The sequence below is a fragment of the Aotus nancymaae genome, unplaced genomic scaffold (genome assembly GCF_030222135.1).
Source record: "Aotus nancymaae isolate 86718 unplaced genomic scaffold, 86718_ANA_hifiasm-v0.15.2.pri h1tg000017l, whole genome shotgun sequence".
NCBI lineage: Eukaryota > Metazoa > Chordata > Mammalia > Primates > Aotidae > Aotus > Aotus nancymaae.
In genome coordinates, this window is record NW_026988429.1 from 14,662,878 (window position 1) to 14,684,475 (window position 21,598).

At 39.8% G+C, this 21,598-nt stretch overlaps 1 pseudogene; it reads right to left on the minus strand.

The window, feature by feature from the left end:
* LOC110568659 (dynein axonemal heavy chain 6-like) overlaps positions 1 to 21,598 on the minus strand; it is a 322,799-nt pseudogene that overhangs the window by 99,686 nt on the left and 201,515 nt on the right.

Sequence of the window (21,598 nt, forward strand, 5' to 3'; positions counted from 1 at the left end):
ATGAAAGAGGAAAGTCCCTCAGGACCTCCTGTGTCATGAAGTAAACCTGAGTTCAGGAGTCCAGTTTGGGGCTAAAATACCTGTGCCAAAGATTTCCAAAGACTTTACCCTCTCCTGTGACTGGGATCCATTACAGAACCACCCTCGTGTTGGTTAAGGCCAAGCTTAGTCACACTGAGGCCCCTTGTGCTCTTTGTGGCTTGAGTTGGGAAGAGTGTAACTTGTGGATTTGCTAGGCAGGCAAGGCTGATTGGATAGTTTATGTGACCCTTCTAGGCCTCAGTTTCTTCATTGACAAAATGGGATAACAATAGTAACTATCTTGTGACGCGGCAGTGAGGATTAATGAGTTAATATACATAAAACACTGAGAACAGAGTCTGGCATGGAATGAACATGCAATAAATATTAGTTAATGCTAACAAATTAATTACAATTCCTAGTCATCGTGCAGCTGCTGCAGCTAAACTGCCCTGGTCTATGGTCTTTTTGAGCTTTCCGTCTTTCTGCTGAAGCAGAGATACTCCTAGGCATGCTTAAACTGAGACTTAACTCATAGCCCATGCTTTTGTTCACTCATTTTTTTCTTACTTATAGGAAAATCAGTCAATTTCTTTTGTGCCCAGGGCCTTTGCACATGCTGTTCCCTTTGCCTGGGAAGCCCTTCTCTCTAAGCCTGTCATATGGTTGAGCTCATCACGCAGGTCACAGCTTAAATTACTCCCTTTAGCCACATATCTAAGTCAGACCAGCCTTAGTGGTCTATCCCTTGGTGACTATCCCAGCCCCCTCCTTTTGCCCTTTCAAAGCTCTCATCACAAGTTTTCTTTCTCTCCCTCTCTCATTTCTTCTCTTTTTCTTTCTCTGTCTACTATCTCTGACCCCACCTCAATTGTAAGCTACTGAGGATAGAAACCACATCTATATTGTTTGTCACTGTTTCTCAAATAATGTTGGAATGAGGGAACAGTTTAAAAAACATCCATTCTTGCAATGATAGCCATAGAAATGGAGCACCTAGACTCAACAAACAACACTGCCCTCCCTTTTCTCTTTCTTTCTTTCTTTTTTTTTTTTTTAACAAAAGTTCATTCTTATCTAATTCACTTAATCCAATTCTGAGCTATGCCCAGGTAAAGCATAATCTTTATACCCTCTAGAATATTTTACTGGCTTTACGTCATTAGTGTAGGTACATAATCCTGAACTGCACTACTGTTGTGAATTTTCAGAGAAGCTCACCATCAAGGACCATAATGAGGCCTGTGAAATAGCAGTGTCAGGAAACAGAGACCAGCCCTCTTAACACCAAAACCATGTCTGAAAGTCAACAGATCCTCCCTCCCACTCCCCTTGCAATATGATAATGTATTGTTACCAATTTGAAAATGGAGTTGACTGGTGTTTTTAGCATGAGGGGATGTGGCCTGTATAGAATTCCATGTATGACTTGAAAGTTGGGAACTAACATGAGAAAAGACAGTGAAAAGCAAACCTCTTCCAGTAAGACAGGTAAACCAAGTCGGATTGAATTCTCGAGTATTTGTAAGTAATTACTATCTGTAAGCTTAATGATCTTTAAACCACTTTTGCTTTCCTTGTTCCTTATCCAACGGTTTGCCTGTTTGGAAAAACACAGAGCAGAATATTTGCTTCAGGGCATAATAAATGGTGAGAAAGCAAAAGCTTTAGAAGAAAGGGTGGAAATGTTATTCAATCTAGAAACAAATTTGAAATATGTATACTATACTGCCCCTACTGCCCCTGGCAATAAAGATATCTTTCAAGCCCAATGTTTGGGACTCTTCTCTTTGTTCAGATTTGGAAAAAGTAAAGAAAAGAGTCATCTGGGAACAGAGGTCATGACTGTGGTATTCAAGTTTGTCTCCCTTGCTTCCACGGTGCCTCCCTTTTCCAAACCCTATTTAGTATGACCTGATCCATGAACTTAGGGAGTCACAAAAGGATGCTGGAGAATGTAAATTCCAGTCAGGCTTGGCCTAAAATTCTATCATACCCTGACTTCATTCTCATTCCTCAGACCTTTTAGGAACAAGGACTACAGAAGAATGAAGACCTGTGGATTTCTGTCCTAACAGAAAACAAAAAACGAATGGTCAGTCCCCTAAACAAAATCAATCAAAATCAAGTATCAGAGCACTTCAACTCTTTCTTTCTTAGTTTCTCACCCACAAAATGAAGGACTTGGATTAGAGGACTTTTACACTCTCGTCTGGGTCTAAATCTCCATGTATGTTAAATCTAAGTCTCCAAGTATATTAAAATCCACTTTTATAATTTTTAATAGATAGCTCAACATTAAGCAGAACCAAAAGACCACTCTCGTAAACATTTGCTACACACCTGATCTTGGGGATCAATCATCAAAGGCCATCATCTGGCTTGAGTAACCAAAATGCCGTTTTCTGTTGACGTCAAGTCACGGGGCAGCCCATCAGTGTTCCACTGCTGTATCTCATAGGGATCTCCAAGAATGTTAATGAGACTGAAGGAAGGGTTGATTGGGATCTCCAGAGACTGACAGTCCTGGATCCAACACTCTATAAGCTGTAGAAGGGGGAAGGCTTACTTGAGTAGAGTCAGGAACAATCAGTAAATGAGGGCACATGCAAAATGTGGTGGGCAGCGGTAAGTCAGTGCCTAAAGAGATAAGCCCTCCCTGTCTCCACAGGCATGCTGGCATCAGAGCATGGGACACAGGAAGCAGACTAAAATCAGGAGATCCAGGTACTCTAACCATACCATTAGTTAGATGTGACTTTGGAAACATCATTACCCCATTTGGACCTCAGTTGTCTCGTGTAAATGACTGGGTTTTCAACCAGGTTTGTATTTTCCCTGTTGGGAGACTGTGAAAGCATGTGGAGAAGTTTAGGGTTATCACAATGACTGAGGGTGGACAAGCAATCAGTAGATGAGGGAAAGGGATGTTAGCATCTGACCTCCTTCAATGAGTGGTGCAGTCATGCACAACAGAGAACTGTCTGTCCCCAAAATGCATAATTGGCTCCAGTGAGAAATATGGCACCCCAAGACCTTAGAGCTCCTGGAGACTCTATATGAGAGTCCTATATTAGGTTTTATAACTCAAGGACAAGGGTAAACATTTTCAGGAAGACATTTAAAAAAAAAAATGACTGTAAAATCCATTCAAATAATTTCATTTCCTGGAAAATGCATGTAGATGAAACTTCTATTTTCTGATAAATGAGAGGCTTTCTTTCTTATAGAGATAAAAGCCTAAGTAAGCACAGATTCCTCCTGTCCTGCCTTCCACTTTCTGTTGACTGGCCTTCTGTTGCAGTTTCACCAATTGAGAACATCTCATCCAGGCTAGCTTTACATACCACTTCTGATCACAAGGGCGGCAGGGGGACTCACTGTCCCTTTTCCTTCCCCCAGGTTTCCGAGTTGTGTAAACGATGAATATGAATAGCTTCTAAGACAAGAGAAGGAAAGGGAGGAATGTGTGAAGCAAAGTCTAGGGGTAGACCAACACGGGCTGAAGGTGGAATGGAGGGCTGAAATATATAAAGAAATTCTGCCATGAAGAACCTCTATAGTGGACAGCCTCCATGCGAATTCAGAAAAATAAACCAGCCCTGGTTCCAGTTTCAGCTTCTTCCTATCCTCCTTACAGAAAGTAGGGTTACTCACTGACTGCCTGTACTGGGCTGTGAAAGCCCCACAGTAGGCCACACAAGCTGCTGCTATAAACACGTTCCCAGTGATATTTGATACTTCTTCCTCAAACTTCTGTATGCTTTCTTCCCATCGAACGTGCTCATCTTCTAATGCAGCCATCAGCTTTCCAGCACGTACTAGACGTGCTTTTGTCAGGGCCATGGTCTTTGCTAGAAAATTTTAAGAAAATCAGATTATATTATTCAATATTTTTGTAAAATATTAAAAGCTTATTTACCTGCTTCTTTTTATAGCAGAATTAGTATTTTTAGCCAATGATGTCAATACATCTCTATGAAACCTCACACCAATTCAGCGTTCATTCCCATTTCGGAACCAAGTCTAAGTTTGCCTCTTCCATATTGAGAGCTCTTTTTCGATACTCTATTACTCTGGCTGAGGCTTTCTATGCCCTTGTAGTATTTAGTTTCTGGGTCAAATTCACACACTATTTTGTGTTTTAATGTAACATGCTCCAGTAAGGCTTGTTCGGGTAAAGGATGCTGAATATATAAAACATATGAGTTCTTATTTGATACTAGAAGGCTAACGGAAATACACTGTATATGTTGGATAAAAGCTGAAGTCTGACTGACTAAAAGTTCTTGCTATTTTTGAAAATCAGACATTTCCTGGCCAATGTAAATTCTATGAGATACTTACCCAGACTTTCTTTTTCATTTATACTTTTGTCATATTCATCTTGTAAGGCCTTTATTTGATTTTCCACTTGTCTTAATAATGCTTGCTTTTCTCTCAGGGTAGCCACAGTAATGTCAAGTTCAGCCTAATAAGATCAAGCAACTGTTTAAGAAAAGGCCCCAAAAGAAGGCTGAATTTGCCCATTAATAATACAGATCTTAAAAAATTTACATATGTTCCTCTTTTCAGGTCCAAAAAGACTTTGACATGATATATAAAGTTGAAACAAATATAAATTAAAGTAAAATACCAGAACAGAAGTAAATAAAACAAAACAAAATCAATAAAAAGGTCTAACAAAATAAATCATAATAAAGAAACAGGTGTACCAAGCATTTAGGATGAATCAGTTACCACAATGGATTATTAATTTTAAATGATGCAACAAATTAAATATTCATGCAATAGTGGAAATTAATATTTCCTAACTAGTTATCCACATCAGAGGCCTGCAAACTATGGCCTGCAGGTCACATCTAGTCTGCTGCCTGTTTTTGTACAGTCTGCAAGCTAAGAATGGTTTTTACATTTTTAAATAATTAGAAAATTTTTTAAAAGAATAATATTTTGTGAAATGTGATAATTGTGTGAAATTTGAATTCCAGTGTCAATAAATAAAGTTACATTGGAACACAGTCATGCTTATTCATTTATATATTGTCAATGACTGTTTTTGTGCTGCAACAGCAGAGCTGAGTGTTCGCAGCAGAGACCACATAGTCTGTAATGCATAACATACTTATTATTTGGGTCTTTCTAGAAAAAGTTTGCCAATCCCTGCTCTATAGCCACAGTTCTTTTCAGTAACCTGTCTACTAAATGATCATTCTTTTTTCTTCTTGGGAAGATGAAGGGCCTCACAACTGATGGCAGGGTTAAGCTGCTTCTAAAACCTCGGATGACACCATCAAGCGTGGAAGTATTTAGAAAAGGGAAATATAGACCATCAGATGCTTGAGCTAAAAAGTACCTTAACAAATAATAGATCTAATTCTCTTTTCTCAGATGAATATACTGAGGAACTCATGTTCCTCTTAGGCTGAAAGAAGGCTGATTTCAGAGGTAATTTCTGAGAGAATATTGCCAGCTCTCGTTTAAAACAAAAGCTAATTTCCAAAAGTTTCTGTCACTGTCTATATTGTGTAGGACCACAGTAACACTATATACAGAACTTGAATGATTGGCGATAATGGCCTTCAATTCTATAAAATATCACAATCTGGACAATGTACCTGTGCAGCACGGAGCTTTTGTCTTTTCAGTTCGACTTCCTTGACCATTCGAGAGTACAAATCCATAGCTCGTACCCACATGCACAAAGATTTACATGCTTTGGACACTTTCTCCACTTTTTCAGGCACAAAATCAGGATTATTAATATACTTTTGAAGCTTTGCCAATATCTGAGGCTTTATGTTCTCCTTATCGTATTCTAAAAGCCTTTTCAGAAAGTTAGAGTCACCAAGAAGTTGCTTTGCTGACGGCCAATCAGGCCTGAAAGACAGACATGATAAATTAATAGCACTGGAATTAAGTAATATAAGAATGAAAGAAATGTATTCCTTTGAGAATTATGATATTATCCCAATAAGTAGGTAGTTTTAATCTTGGTACTATAATTCTGGTAATTGGTAGTTAGGTGCACCACAATTAATTCATGGGGCAAAATGAAAATGGGTGTCTAAGGTCGTTCCCTGCAACCCAGCTTTGGTAGAGAAAGAATTATAAAATTGTGGAGTTTTAGAAATGTAAGCCATTATAGAAACAATATTTTTATTTTTAAAATGCTGTAGGCACTCACATTTTACCTCCTTTGTCATAGTTCCCACCCTTAAAATCTCCTGCCAGGACACTGCAATTGCTTTCTAACTGGGCTTTATGTCTCTTTGAACTTTGCTCTTCTGAACGTTTGCCAGATTGATCTTTCTACCATGAAAATCTGATTAGGTAATAAATGTTCAATGATTATCAGTCCCTTCTGCCCACAGCTCTCTATCTGTGTTCTGCAGAGCTCTAAGGGCCCTACTGAGGTACCAGTTTAAGAGTCAGTGGTGACCTCTCCGCCCTGTCTCCTGGAGGCCTGGTGGTGGTGTGGTGCTCTGAGCCCTTTGCTCAGTTTTACATAGAAAGGTTCATATAACATAATTTTATTGAAAACAAGTTGGTATTGCTAAAGAAAGTTTGAAAACTACATCTCTCCAAGATGAAATCTTAAGTGTCAAGTGCAGCATTCAAGACCTTTCATGATGTAATCACTGGCCTCCTGCCCAGCCCCATCACATTCCAAGAACATCAAAGCTCATTCCTGACTTGTCTATGGTCCCACTGAGCATCACTTTCCAAAAAACCTGCTTGCATATCCCCAGCTGGACTTAGGCACTCTTTTCTCAGCACTCCCAATACTATACAACTCTCATATTGTAATGAAATTACTAGTTTTCATATCTATCTTCCCACTAGCCTGTGTATATCTTGTAGAGGAAAACTTATCTTCCATCATCTAGTACAAAATAGATGTTGGGGAAGAAAATACTCCTTAAATCAATTTATTGAATGACCAACTGAAACAATGAGAGGGTGGAGAAGGGAATGAAGATATGAATTAACATGAAGGAAAACAGTAAAGAACTCTCACCAGGTATCGTGGCAATACATGATTCTGAATTACTCACTTGGCATTCAAGAGAATGGAGATTGCTTCCATTACAGTCATGACCAAAACTGGGGGCTTTGTAAAAACTCTGATCTCAGATATATCTGCCTTATCTAAGGAATCCAGTGCTTTATTGGCAGCATCAAGTGCGGGTAATGCCTCGTCAAGATCTCTTTGAGCATCATCAGCTATTGCTTGGGTTTCTTCAGCTTTGACTTTTGCTATTGCTTCATCCTCCTGCACCGTGTTACGAACCTAACCATTGAAACATGACTGCTTAAGTGGCCTCATCATTTGAATTTTAATGTTTAAAACAAAGCCAATAATAATGAGTCATATTTGCCCTTTGAATTAGAGTAACAATGAGAGGGAATTAGCTAGATTGCATTTTATGCTCTCCTTTGTCCATCTATGCCATGTTGATAGCATAATGAATATAAACTTATTATAACAAACAGTTCCATCTTAGGAGAGGAATAGCTGCTTTATTTTTTATTTTTTGAGACAGAGTCTTGCTCTGTCACCAGGTGCGATGTTGGAGTACAGTGGCACAATCTCAGCTCACTGCAATCTCCGCCTCCTGGGTTCAAGCAATTCTCCTGCCTCAGCCTCCTTAGTAGCTGGGACTACAGGCAGACGCCACCACACCCAGCTAATTTTTGTATTTTTTAGTAGAGATGGGGTTTCACCATGTTGGCCAGGATGGTCTCGATCTCTTGACCTCCTGATCTGCCCACCTCAGCCTCCCAAAGTGCTGGGATTACAGGTGTGAGCCATCGCGCCTGGCCAGAATAGCTGCTTTATATTTGTAGGTGGTGCTTTTCTCATAATTCTCTGTCCCATTCATTGGGCTGCATCAATTCTTGGGGACAGAGCCAAGCTGATTTAGTAAAGGGAGATTTTTTATAACTTCAAAGCATTGCTAAATTGCTAAAAAAAAATCTTTGCTAAATCTATCACTTAATTATTTTAATGACATAGATAATAAAATAATCCAATCATGCCTCATTGTACATAAGTGATGAGTTGCTGACTGAAGCCTTTCCTACATTCTCAGGAAATGCAGCATACCTGATCAGCACTTTCTTGATCCACTGTCAATTTTTCCATCAGGGCTTCAACATCTTGTGACTTTTTTAAAAGCACAGGCTCTAAAGCTGAAAGATCTAATTTCCTTTTATCTACTAGTACATTTGTTTCTAGTAGCTTGGTGAGACCATTCTTCACCCGATCTCGTGCCTAAGTGACAATGAAAATTTCTATTAAAATGAGTATTATAAACTCTAAGTTTACCAGTATTTAACACATATTACTCATGTATTAGACTTTTACATCGACAGAATTGGTAAATCAGTTTGTAGTAACTCAGGTTGTGAACATATTACAAATTGGAAAATGTTCAGGTAATGGAACTCTAGGAATGGCCATGACATTCATCACAGTTGTTTGGATCTATACCCTCTGGCCATAGCAGTGAGGCATCACTGGGCTGTGGCTCACTGAGAGTGAGGACCACATGCTACTGATTTTATTCCCTGTGGTAGTATGTTGAATGAGTGAGAAACAAGTTCAGATGTGAATTCCTGGAGGCTGCAGTTCTGGGAGCTTGTTTGCTCTAGCCAGCAGGGCTGAGGACCCCTAGGGAGATGAGGTCCAGAGGGCCTAGCTCTGGCTGCTAGATTCAAACCCTACTTCCCAGTGGTAGAAAACTCTTGACCATAATCAAAGGGGTGGTAATCTGGTGAAGGAGACACCTGAGAAGAACTGTTTTTCTTTTTTTAAAATATATTTTCTTGCACTTTAGGTTCTGGGGTACATGTGAAGAACACGCAGGATTGTTGCATAGTAATTACATGGCAATGTGGTTTGCTGCCTCCATCCCCAACATCTATATCTGGCATTTCTCCGCATGTTATCCCACCCCAACTCCCTAGCCCCCACTGTCCCTCCCATAGTCCCCCCCAACAGACCCCAATGTGTGTTGCTCCTCTCTCTGTTCCATGTGTTCTTATTGTTCAACACCTACCTATAAGTGAGAACATGCATTGTTTGATTTTCTGTTCTTGTGTCAATTTGCTGAGAATGATGGTTTCCAGGTTCATCCATGTCCCTACAAAGGACACAAACTCATCGTTTTTTATGGCTGCATAGTATTCCATGGTGTATATGTGCCACATTTTTCCTGTCCAGTTTATCATTGATGGGCATTTGGGTTGGTTCCAGGTCTTTGCTATTGTAAACAGTGCCACAATGAACATACGTGTGCATGTGTCTTTACAACAGAACGATTTATAATCATTTGGATATACACCCAGTAATGGGATTGCTGGGTCAAATGGAATTTCTATTTCTAGGTCCTTGAGGAATCGTCACATTGTCTTCCAAAATGGTTCAACTAATTTACACTCCCACAAACAGTGTAAAAGTGTTCCTATTTCTCCATATCCTCTCCAGCATCTGTTGTCTCCAGATTTTTTAATGATCACCATTCTAACTGGTGTGAGATGGTATGTCAATGTGCTTTTGATTTGCATTTCTCTAGTGACCAGTGATGATGAGCATTTTTTCATGTTTGTTGCCTCATATATGCCTTCTTTTGAAAAGTGTCTGTTCATATCCTTTGCCCACTTTTGAATGGGTTTGTTTGTTTTTTTCTTGTAACTCTGTTCCAGTTCTTTGTAGATTCTGGATATTAGCCCTTTGTCAGACAGGTAGATTGCAAAATTTTTTTCCCATTCTGTTGGTTGCCGATTCACTCTAATGATTGTTTCTTTTGATGTGCAGAAGCTCTGGAGTTTAATTAGATCCCATTTGTCTATTTTGGCTTTTGTTGCCAATGCTTTTGGTGTTTTAGTCATGAAGTCCTTGCCTAAGCCTATGTCCTGAATGTTTTTGCCTAGGTTTTCTTCTAGGGGTTTTATGGTGTTAGGTCTTAATGTTTAAGTCTTTAAGCCATCTGGAATTGATTTTGGTGTAAGGTGTCAAGAAGGGGTCCAGTTTCTGCTTTCTGCACACTGCTAGCCAGTTTTCCCAACACCATTTATTAAACAGGGAATCCTTTCCCCATTGCTTGTTTTTGTCAGGTTTGTCAAAGATCAGATGGTTGTAGATGTGTAGTGTTGCCTCCAAAGACTCTGTTCTGCTCCATTGGTCTATATCTCTGTTTTGGTACCAGTACCATGCTGTTTTGATTACTGTAGCCTTGTAGTATAGTTTGAAGTCAGGGAGTGTGATGCCTCCAGCTTTGTTCTTTTTGCTTACAATTGACTTGGCTATGTGAGCTCTCTTTTGGTTCCATATAAAGTTTAATGTGGTTATTTCCAGTTCTTTGAAGAGGGTCATAGGTAGCTTGATGGGGATAGCATTGAATCTATAAATTACTTTGGGCAGTATGGCCATTTTCACAATATTGATTCTTCCTAACCATGAGCATGGAATGTTTTCCTATCTGTTTGTGTCCTCTCTAATTTCCTTGAGCAGTGGTTTGTAGTTCTCCTTGAAGAGGTCCTTTACATCCTTTGTTAGTTGTATTCCTAGGTATTTTATTCTCTTTGTAGCAATTGCGAATGGCAGTTCGTTCTTGATTTGGCTCTCTTTAAGTCTGTTACAGGTTTATAGGAATGCTTGTGATTTCTGCACATTGATTTTGTATCTTGATATTTTGCTGAAGTTGCTTATCAGTTTCAAGAGATTTTGGGCTGAGACGATGGGGTCTTCTAAATATACAATCATGTCATCTGCAAATAGAGACAATTTGAATTCCTCATCTCCTAATTTAATACCCTTTATTTCTTTTTCCTTCCTGATTGCTCTGGCTAGAACTTCCAATACAATACTGAATAGGAGTGGTGAGAGAGGGCATCCTTTTCTAGTGCCACATTTCAAAGGGAATGCTTCCAGTTTTTGCCCATTCAGTATGATATTGGCTGTGGGTTTGTCGTAAATAGCTTTTATTATTTTGAGATAGGTTCCATCGATACCTAGCTTATTGAGAGTTTTTAGCATAAAGGAGCTGTTGAATTTTGTCGAAGGCCTTCTCTGCATCTATTGAGATAATCATGTGGTTTTTGTATTTGGTTCTGTTTATGTGGTGAATTACGTTTATAAACTTGAGTATGTTGAACCAGCCTGGCATCCCCAGGATGAAGCCTACTTGATCGTGATGGATAAGCTTTTTGATGTGCTGTTGCAATCAGTTTGCCAGTATTTTATTGAAGATTTTTGCATCTATGTTCATCATGGATATTGGCCTGAAGTTTTCTTTCCTGTTGAGTGTCTGCCAGGTTTTGGTATCAGGATGATGTTGGTCTCATAAAATGATCTGGGAAGGATTCCATCTTTTTAGATTGTTTGGAATAGTTTCAGAAGGAGTGGTACCAGCTCCTCTTTGTATGTCTGGTAGAATTTGGCTGTGAACCCATCTGGACCTGGGCTTTTTTTGGTTGGTAGGCTATTAATTGCTGCCTCAACTTCAGCCCTTCTTATTGGTCTATTTGTTAATTTTCTGTCTCATTGAGCTGTCTAATATAGACAGTGAAGTGGTAAAGTCTCCCACTATTATTGTGTGGGAGTCTAAGTCTCTTTGTAGGTCGTTAAGAACTTGCTTTATGTATATAGGTGCTCCTGTATTGGGTACATAAATATTTAGGATCCTTAGCTCTTCTTGTTGCATTGATCCTTTTACCATTACATAATGCCCTTTGGTCTCTTTTGGTCTTTGCTGGTTTAAAGTGTATTTTATCAGAGAATAGGACTGCAACTCCTGCTTTCTTTTGCTCTCCATTTGCTTGGTAAATCTTCCTCCATCCCTTTATTTTGAGCCTATGCGTATTCTTGCACGTGAGATGGGTTTCCTGGATACAGCACACTGATGGGTTTTGACTTTTTATCCAATTTGCCAGTCTGTTTCTTTTGATTGGGGCATTTAGCCCATTTACATCTAAGGTTAATATTGTTATGTGTGAATTTGATCCTGCCATTTTGATGCTAGCTGGTTGTTTTGCCCATTAATTGATGCAGTTTCTTCATTGTGTCAATGCTCTTTACCATTTGGTACGTTTTTGGAGTGGCTGGTACTGGTTGTTCCTTTCTATGTTTAGTGCTTCTTTCAGGAGCTCTTGTAAGGCAGGCCTGGTGGTGATGAAATCTCTGAGCAATTCCTTGTTCATAAAGGATTTTATTTCTCCTTCACCAATGAAGAGCTTAGTCTGGCTGGATATGAAATTCTAGGTTGAAAGTTCTTGTTTTTAAGGATGTTGAATATTGGCCCCCACTCTTCTGGCCTGTAGGGTTTCTGCTGAGAGATCCCCTGTAAGTCTAATGGGCTTCCCTTTGTGGGTAACCCGACCTTTCTCTCTGCCTGCCCTCTGCATTTTTTCCTTCATTTCAACCCTGGTGAATCTGATGATTATCTGCCTTGGGGTTGCTCTTCTTGAGGAATATCTCTGTGGTGTTCTCTGTATTTCCTGGACTTGAATATTGGCCTGCCTTGCTAGGTTGGGGAAGTTCTCCTGGATAATATACTGAAGAGTGTTTTTCAGCTTGGATTCATTCTCTCCATCACATTCAGGTACACCTATCAAACGTAGATTAGGTCTTTTCACATAATCCCATATTTTTTGGAGGCTTTGTTCATTTCTTTTCACTCTTTTTTCTCTATTCTTGCTTTCTTGTTTTATTTCGTTGAGTTGATCTTCAATCTCTGATATCCTTTCTTCTGCTTGGTCGATGCGGCTGAACTTTGTATACTTCACGAAGTTCTCATGTTGTGTTTTTCAGCTCCATCAATTCATTTTTATTCTTCTCTAAGCTGTTTATTCTCATTAGCATTTTGTCAAGCCTCTTTTCAAGGTTCTTAGTTTCTTTGCATTGGGTTAGAACATGTTCGTTTAGCTCAGATTAGTTTGCTATTACCCACTTTCTGAAGCCTGTTTCCGTCAATTCATCAGACTAATTCTCCATCCAGCCTTGTTCCCTTGCTGGTGAGGAGTTGTGATCCCTTGGAGGAGCAGAGACATTCTGGTTTTGGGTGTTTTCATCCTTTTTGTGCTGGTTTCTTCCTATCTTTGTAGATTTATCTACCTGTGGTCTTTCTAGTTGGTGACTTTCAGATGGGGTCTCTGAGTGGAGGTCCTTTTTGTTGATGATGAAGTTATATCTTTCTGTTTTTTAGTTTTCCTTCTAACAGTCAGGACCCTCTGCTGTAGGACTGCTGGAGGTCCACTCCAGACCCTGCTTGCTTGGGGATCACCTGCAGTGGCTACAGAACAGTAAGGGTTGCTGCCAGTTTCTTCTTTTGTTATCTTTGTCCCAGAAGGATACCAGCCAGATGTCAGCCTGAGCTCTCCTTTATGAGGTGTCTCTTTGGATATACAGGGGTGAGGGAGTTGCTTAAGGAGACAGTGTGTCCCTTATAGGAGCTCATGTGCTGGGCTGTCACCTCCGTTGTTCCATTCAGAACTGCTCAAAGGTACATTTAAATCTGCTGCAGCAGAACTCAACCACCTTTTTTTCTCAGGTGCTCTGTCCTGTGAAGGTGGGGCTTTATTTATAAGTTCCTTATGTGCTGCTGCCTTTTTTCAGAGATGCCCTGCACATTGAGGAGATAGTCTAGTAACAATCTGCCAGCAGAGGCATTGCTGAGCTGCCGTGTGCTCTGCCCAGCTGCTGTGTGAATTTCCCTGTGGTTTTGTTTATAGAGGTATAGTTAGAACTGCCTCAGTAATGGCAGTCTACCTCAGTAATGGCAGACTGCCTTGGTAGTGGTGGACTGCCTCGGTAATGGTGGACTGCCTTGGTAATGGCAGATGCCCTTCCCTCCACAGAGCTGGACCATCCCAGGTCCAGCTGTGCTTGCTGTGAAACTCTCAATCCAGAGCATTTCAGATTGCTGGTCTTTGTGGGGGTGGGACCCGCTGTGCCACATCACCTGGCTCCCTGATTCAGCCCCCTTTTTTTCAGTTGAATGGATGATTCTGTCTCCAAGGCGTTCCAGCTGCTAGTTGAAAAGACCGCCCAGATTTGTGTGAGTTTTTTTTGCAGAGACCTGCTGTGCTAGCTGAAACAGCCATGCTGGAGACTTGTGGCGCTTTTCTGCCTGGGAATCTCCTGGTCTGTGGGCAGTAAAAATTTGTTTGGAGATGTGGTGATCACTCACCCTCTGCGTTCTCGCTGGGAACTTCATTCCAGAGCTGTTCCTATTTGGCTATCTTGGATCCAACCCCTGAAGAACTGTTTTTCGAAGGTGAGTCAGAAAGCTTGGCTCAAATGGGCAGATTTCGAAAATATCAGTCTAATTATTTCATGAGGCCGGCATTTTATCAGGTTAATATCCTCTGAAAAAATTTAACTATCTATATTGTGCTTCCCTTTTTAGTGTGTTTAAAATGTAGTAAATTGTAGGTCATGTTAATATCCTGATGTTGATGATGATGATGATGATGATGATGATGGCAGTTTCTATTTTCTGAACACTTTATATGTGTCAGATCATAGTTCCAGGAATTCACTAACAGTCTCTTAAATTCCACAACAATCCAAGAGGCAGATATAGATTTTTTTTTAGCTTTATTTTCTCCTAAGACTTAGAGAAGTTACTAATGTGCTCAAAGTTGCACAGCTAGAGACAGAACATAGGCTGTACATAGTCTGGCTGATACCCCAGCCCTTGCTCTTAGTCAGAACCACTGACACATGTTCTTTAAAACACTATCTTTGTTGCTTAACAAAATGTTTTCCTCTGTATTAAATATCACAGAGATGACTAGCTCACCACACAACTTTGATGGTCTTGTGACGCCTATATCATTCTACTGAGTCAAGGATACTTGCATAAATGAAAGAAGGAAAATATAATTATTGAGAAAGGAGAAGGCCCTAAGACCAAGAGCAGGAAACACTTTTTGGGTCATATTTTAGGTTGTCAGGGACACATGTCAGGATGGAGAGGGCTTGATATGGTTTGGATCTGATTCCCCACCCAAATCTCATGTTGAAATGTAATCCCCAATGCTGGAGGTGGGGCCTGGTGGGAGGTAATTGGATCATGGGGGCAATTTCTCATGGTTTAATGCCATCCCCACTTAGTGCTGTCATTGTGATAGTGAGTTCTTGTGAGATTTGGTTGTTTAAAAGTTTATGGCACCACCCCCCTCTCTCTTGTTCCTGCTCTTGCCATATAAGATGTGCCTGTTTCCTCTTTGCCTTCTGCCATGATTGAAAGTTTCCTGAGGCCTCCCCCAAAGCTGAGGAGATGCCAGCATTAAGCTTCCTGTACAGCCTGCAGAACCATGAGTTAATTACATCTCTTTTCTTATGAATTACCCAATCTCAGGTATTTCTTTATAAGCAGTGTGATAATGGGCTAACACAGGGCTCTGACAGGTAAGACCATGCATAGAGTTTCCACACATTCTTAGAAGTTTTGAGTTCAAGCAAAACAACACATTAATGGACAATGTTGAACCTACTGAAATGATCTGCCTCCTTTTTTCAGACAGCATAGACTGGTAAAGATTGATAAGCTCCAGGTAGGAGGTGGGTGTTGTGTAGTACCGCCTGCGCAGTTCATTGTAATAGCGCTCTGCCATGCTGGAGACACTCAAGTGAATGTTCACGCACATCAATGAAAGCTTTTCTTTCCGTTCTTCATTTCCAGCATCGACTTGTGAGAAAAATGTCTTTGACACAGAAAGAAGTGCTTCTCTGGGCCACTGTAAATAAAGAAAAAAAAATCTAGAAAATCTGTTGTGTCATTTCAATAATATACAGTTTAATACTAAGAAAAACATATTTCTATGGCTGCGTGCGGTGGCTTACATCTGTCATCCCAGCACTTTGGGAGGCTGAGGCAGGTCGATCATGAGGTCAAGAGGTCGAGACCATCCTGGCCAACACGGTAAACCCCGTCTTTACTAAAAATACAAAAATTAGCTGGGTGTGGTGGCACGCACCTGTAGTCCCAGCTACTCGGGAGGCTGAGACAGGAGAATTCCTTGAACCCGGGAGGCAGAGGTTGCAGTAAGCCAAGATCGAGACACTGCACTCCAGCCTGGCACCTGGAGACAGAGCGAGACTGTCTCAAAAAGAAAAAAAAAAAGAAAAAGAAAAACATGTTTCTCATGAACTCCTTCTTGCCCAGTCCCCTCTTTACCTACATAGACACATGTCTGTGGTGCTTAGTGAACTGAATGGTTCTGTCCATTTGAAGGGTGCATGGGTCTGTATTTGCTGATCGGTATGTCTCCACAGTATCATGCACACAGAAGTTGTTCAATAAATATTTGTTGACTGAATGAATTAATGATTGGGTGTCTCTGGAATTCCCTAAATAAATCACAGATATTACAAGGACCTTATGTCCTCATTCCGTTTGTTACATAGTTGGGACCTCATGTCCAGCATTATAATTACTGTCCTGCACACCTCAACACCTTTACTCCTCTCTCACTTCTTTGAACTTACCTGAACATTGGTCAAATGCAAGTCTTTTACCCCATGCCTGCAACTGTGCACCTGAGCATGGCTGGAGAAAAACACACAACCTTGCTGATTAGTATCACTTTAAATTTATGATAATTAGCTTCTTAGTGCAGCCCAGAAATGCTTCTACACTTTCTAATACATCAGTTTTGTGCTCTCCTGAGTATTTCACACTTGATTCTACTTCTTCAGACTGCTGACAGTCTTTCTTCTTCACTCTCAGCTGATGACCTTGCTACCCATATTAACAAAAAATAACAACAATGCAAGCAGAACTTCAATGAGCTCTTACCCCCTATCTTCCCACTTGCCTGCATCTGTGCTCATATATTCTGCCTCCCTATCTGTTACTCAAGAGTAAGCTGTGGATGGTCCCTGACCAGGTCAGCACCTTCACTGATGACTTGATCTCAACCCTTCTTGCTTACTCAAGGATACTGGTCCCACAGTGTTTAACTTGGTATGCTGCATCATCAATATATTTATCTTTTCTGGGTCATTTACATCAGCATACGTGCATGCCACTTGTGTTTCACATTTAAAAATACTTCTCTCCTCACCTCACATGTCCCTAGCTCTTACTGTCTCTCTCTGCTTTCCTTTGGGGCAAAACTCGAATGTGTTGCCTATAATCATAACTCAGATTTCTCTTCCCTCTTCTCTCTTGAATCCTTTCCCCCACCATTCATTGGAATAGATCTTGTCAACGGATAACTTCCACATTGCTAACTTCAATGGTCTTCTCTTCCTTTACAAATTCTGTTTTGTCTTTGTTCTATGATTGCCATGGTCATTCCGTATGTGAATAAATTCCTAGTAGGCTTTAAAGCTAATACAAATACAAGTACCCATGAGTTACTCTTGAATAATGTGTTACCCCTTTAAAGTCATGCAAGTCCAACTCCTCAAAGAGATATCCTGGGATGTCACCAACCTGTACAAACCAGTCAATGGTGCAGCAATTCACAAGAGATGGAAACATCCTGCATCGGGACCGAAAGGTCTCCCCAACTGGGCTCATGCAGAGAACAATGTGCAGCTTCTGACGCACTCTGCTGATAAAGTATTGAAACACCTGACAAAAAGAAAGAGATTTTTCCAGTTTAAAACAATGATTAAACAACAATGAAAATTAGTGTTGGCTAATGCATCTGAGGCTCCCAACATCAAATATAAAATGTCAGCATAGTAGATATGTATATTTTCTTGTTCAATATTCACTCCAACCTCTTTCTCTCACACAGTCTGGAAAGATTAAAAATGACATTTTGCAAACTCCATTGCAACTAAGGTTCTGGATGTAATTTAGGTCCGCTTCATCCGTGTACTTGAGGAGACCCTTTGAATAAAGGGCCATTCATACAAGGTTTTGCTGTGGGAAAGAGGACAACTGGGAGAGAGGGGCAGGGTGCACAGCATCAGGTTTTACAGGTGCAGAACCTGGCAGAAGTTACATGGTATGGAAGCTTTTTTTCTTTTTTAACTTTTATTTTAGATTCTGGAGGTACATGTGCAGGTTTGTTGCAAAGGTATATTGCGTGATGCTGGGGTTTGTAGTATGACTGATCTCGTCACCCGGGAAGTGAGCACAGTACCCAATAGGTAGTTTTTCAACCCTTTCATCCCTCCCTCCCTCCCTGCTCTATTCTGCGGTATCTACTGTTCCCATCTTTATGTCCATGTGTACACAGTGTTTAGCTATAAGTGAGAACAGATGGTGTTTGGTTTTCTGTTTCTGCATTATTTGCTTATGATAATGACCTTCAGCTGCATCCATGTTGCAGTAAAGGATATGATTTCATTCTTTGTAATGGCTGTGTAGTATTCCATGGTATACATGTATGACATTTTCTTTATCTAACCCACCATTGACGGGCACCTGAGTTGGTTCCCTGTCTTTGCTATTGTGAATAGTGCTGCAATGAATATATGGGTGCATGTGTCTTTTTGGTCTTTTTGGTAGAATGATCTATTTTCCTTTGGGTATATACCAGTAATGGGACTGCTGTATCAAATGGTAGTTCAATTCTTAGTTCTTTGAGAAACCATCCTGGAGCTATTATCTCTGGAAGTGGCTCCTGATTTCAGCTGCTTCCTGATGTGACAGAGGACACATACCTATGGAGCTGGTAGCTGACGCAGAGGCACACTGACTGGTTTAGTGGCTCCCTGCTTCAGCAGGAATGATTGTGATAGAGGCAGCCACCTCCTTGATCATTGACTTATACAGTGTACATTTTATATTCATTCCAAGGAGTTAAGTCTGGGATTTCTTTCTTTGGCTCTTCCAATGATTCAGTATCCCTTTAATAAATCCCTTCCTGGGCCAGGCACAGTGGTTCACGCCTGTAATCTCATCTCAGCACTTTGGGAGGCCAAGGCAGGTGGATCACCTGAGGTCAGGAGATCGAGATCATCCTGGCCCAACATGGTGAAACTCCGTTTCTATTAAAAATACAAAAATTAGCTGGACGTGGTAGTATGCTCCTGTAGTCCCAGCTACTTGGGAGGCTGAGGTAGGAGAATTGCTTGGGCCCAGGAGGCAGAAGTTGCACTGGGCTGAGATTGTGCCACTGCACTCCAGCCTGGTGACAGAGCGAGACTCCATCTCAAACAAACAAACAAACAAACAAACAAACAAAAAATCCCTTCCTGCTTACATTAGCAGAAGTGGGCTTGTGTCTGTACCTATAATCTCTGACCTAGCAGTAGAGGAAATTCTCACAAAGGGAAATAGTAAAGATATGAGAAAGAACAGCCAGAAATTTAAAGAAGGTACAAAAACAAGGAAAAAAGCTAGGGTGAACAAGTAACGGTGCATGGGATTATTATGGTGTTGGAGAAATGCAAGTGAACAGCACATTTCTGCTTTGTTGTGTCATAATGTTGCTGCTAGGCAAGGGCATCAATACTAGACTCATGCCTTCAGCCCTCTACAGGCAGGATGTTGCAGTGTGTGAAATAAACCGGTGCTTAAAGAGAAATAAGAGAGGCTAGCCAGTTTGGACAAGACTATGACCTCTGTGGGGCAGTGGGATTTCTGTTTTCTGCTTCTGACAGAACTTTCTGTAAGTCTGGTGAACCAATGCTCTAAATATTGAAAATAAAATACATAGAATACAAAGGAAACCAATTATATTGAAAAAAATTCTATTCACGGACCCCTTAAGGGGATGTATGAATGGTTAAGTAAAAGGTGAAGGAACCTTTTTTTGACAAAGTCACATAATTACTCTGGCATGTCCTACCTCGTCTCTGTTCCCCTCGGAAATTCCTACTTCTTTTGCTTTTGGTCTAGAGGCTGCTAAAACCTGCTCCAGTTCATCCATTTCAAATAAATTAGGCACTTCACCTGAGTTCAGGATGTTATTTATATCCTCTAGGAACTCCTCCACTACAATCTGTAGAAGAAAGAGGTGATCATTACAACTTGCCCAATCATTTTCCATTTATTTTATAAAGCAAATATTTGTTCTAAAATTCAAATGAATCAATTTCATCTTTAAGAGAAGGTAATCTTAAAATTTACATGGAACCCTTAAGTTCTAACATAGTGAGTACACTGATTTTTCATTTTTTGTGTTTTGTTTCTTAGCAGGCATTCATATTTTACCTGGGTCAAGTCATATGTGCAAGTATTTTATATTCTGCCCCTTTCAATTATTATTTTATCATTAATACTAACCCATAGTTCTGTACAGTACTCATCATATTTATCACAAATATAGAAGCACAATGCACCCCTGAGCTGATGCACCATACATTTACATGGACAGAGATAGTTTACAGTCTTGTTTACATTATAAGAACAATTTTAGGAATATAGTTTTTCTCCTCAGTTGGATTATTTTCTTGAAACAAATTCCGAGGAGTGAGATTAGCAATTAAATGCATAAATATTTTCTGGATTTTGAAGATTTTACTATTTCTCATTCAATTCAACTGTAACTTCATTAATTTTTAACATTTATTTTTGTTAATTTGGGAAGTATAATAAATGCTTTCTTTTGGAGAATTTATTTTGGATGTTTTTGATTATTACCAAGGGAAAATATTATCCCATATTTATTATTGTCCATTAAAAAATCTGCCTAAACTTTGCAAACATCTGCATCTTGGAGTTTTCTTTCAAGTCTGCATGAGTAATTTATATGTTTTGAAATAGACTTTTTGTCTCTCAACATTGATGCAAATTTTTAAAAGTAATCTCTCATTTACCTTTTTTTCAGTGAACTTTTTAGTTATATAGAAGTTTGAGTATTATATATTTTTCTATGACAAGATCTGTTATTTTCTTCATTTGATACTTTTTGTTTTTCTTAATGAACTTGGTATAATTGTGTGTGTCAATTTCCCCTAGGAACAAACAGTAGTTTTCTGTGTTCTAATTTATATTTGCTTTTATCTTGTTTCATTTTCTTATTTCTCTTGTGACATTTTTCCCTCCTAAAGTTTTAAGAAAATTAATTTGTAGCCGGGTGCGGTGGCTCACGCCTTTAATCCCAGCACTTTGGGAGGCCGAGGCGGGTGGATCATGAGGTCAAGAGATCGAGACCATTCTGGTCAACATGGTGAAACCCTGTCGCTACTAAAAATACAAAAAATTAGCTGGGCATGGTGGCGCGTGCCTGTAATCACAGCTACTCAGGAGGCTGAGGCAGGAGAATTGCCTGAACCCAGGAGGCGGAGGTTGCGGTGAGCCGAGATCGCGCCATTGCAGAGTAACAAGAGTGAAACTCCGTCAAAAAAAAAAAAAAGAAAAGAAAATTAATTTTTGTAGTTTCTAATTTTTGATTCAAATTTATAAATGTAAATTTGAGAGCCGTTTGGTTGCATTCTACAGATTTTTATTTATATTGTTTATTTTTCCTAATCTCTAAGAAGTTTTCATTTTCTTGATCTTTATATGAATGTTTTAAAGTCCTAAGACACATCATTAATTTCTCCTTTGATTAAAGCATGGGTAAAGAATGCTATGAGTACAGCTTATACTTTTAACAATTTAATAAAAATTTCTTTAAATTTAATACATGATTAATTTCTGTAAACATTCAGTAG